Raw genomic sequence first — 1,401 nt, 5'->3', positions numbered from 1 at the left:
TCTTCCTCTTCAGACCTTGTGCTTCTTCCTTTTTTCCCCCTGTGTTTTTTAGTTTTATTTTGTTTTCTAACTAGTTCATTTTGGGGAAGCTAAGGGAGTGTTCCCAGAAGTGCCAAACTCCTGCTTGGTGTTTATTGCAAAACAGATATTTAGTGAGAAGATTTTATCTTGTGCCCATCACAAGTTCCTCCAGATTTCTTGCTCCCTGGGAGCTCTTGTGGTCGCTCAGTTGGTTCAAGCCCTGTGTTGGAAGCAGTTCTAGCCAACATACCTGGAATTGAACATGTGAATTGGTAGAGAGAGGCCTTTCTTCCTTTGTTTGTTTCCTGAAACTAGCGTGCTTCTTCAACTAGGTCTCAGGTATGTTTGAGCCTTGGAATCAGGCTGTGTAATTCTGCTTCTTTCCCCTCTGACTCCTCCTTTGTTTGCCACAAACTTGACTGCCTATTGAAGAGCTTACCCATGTTGTTCTTTGGCTTGGGGTGTACAACAACCCATTTACAGGGCCAGCCCTTGGCAGAACTAGGAGTTTCTAGCCAGGTCTTGATAGTTTAACTTTAGTACTCCCTCCTTCACATATCTCTATAGTATCAAGGGCAAGATCGCCTTCTCCTATGTGTGTTACAGTCCAGAAACTTGGGGACCCACCCTCTTTTGACAGTCCAGTGCTTCTTACCTTTAAGTACTGAAACCACAACATTTCAATAGAGGTGCAGCTCAGAAAAAGAGACAACAGCAGAATAATATATTTTGCAATAACATCATAATGGGTAGAGCATGGGATATACCTGGACAAAAGGTTGTGTTTTCTGGATGAGGAGAAGCATCCCTGAGACTCATGGCAATGCCTTCTTTGATGGGGGAGAGTCTCTCTTTGGGCTTTTTCAATACTCTCATTCATACTAGGTACCATCTCTTGAATAATAATAATAGTTACTGGCAAAAATTAGGGAGCACTTATCATATTCCAGGCACATGTAAGTGCTTTATATGTGTTTACACAGTTAACAATAAACTCTATGAGGTAAATATTACTTTCCCAGTTTTTAAATGAGGAAACTGAGACACAGAATACTAAGTAGCCCTAGATCACCCAGCCAGTAAGAAACAAAGCTGTGATAGTATCTCTGTTCACCAGACACCCATGTGGCTTCTATTGATCCTATGGACTTTGTGCTGGTGGGCTGAGCTAGTGTCTCCTCCTCCTTGGGACTCTGGCACTATCTTGCTCAATGCACTGACAGCTCTTCTGAACTTTCTGGATGTTCCCTGAGGCCTACACCTTTAAAAAAATTATTTATTCTAGCTGAGACAATTTAAAAAAAAAAATTAAAAGTATAAAGTCACAGTAAGTAACACCACTCCTAAAACAGTCTTTTCATTCATCTTTCTGGGAGTACT

This window comes from Myotis myotis, unplaced genomic scaffold, assembly GCF_014108235.1.
Source record: "Myotis myotis isolate mMyoMyo1 unplaced genomic scaffold, mMyoMyo1.p scaffold_m19_p_4, whole genome shotgun sequence".
Lineage (NCBI taxonomy): Eukaryota > Metazoa > Chordata > Mammalia > Chiroptera > Vespertilionidae > Myotis > Myotis myotis.
Note: the sequence above shows the minus strand (reverse complement) of the source record.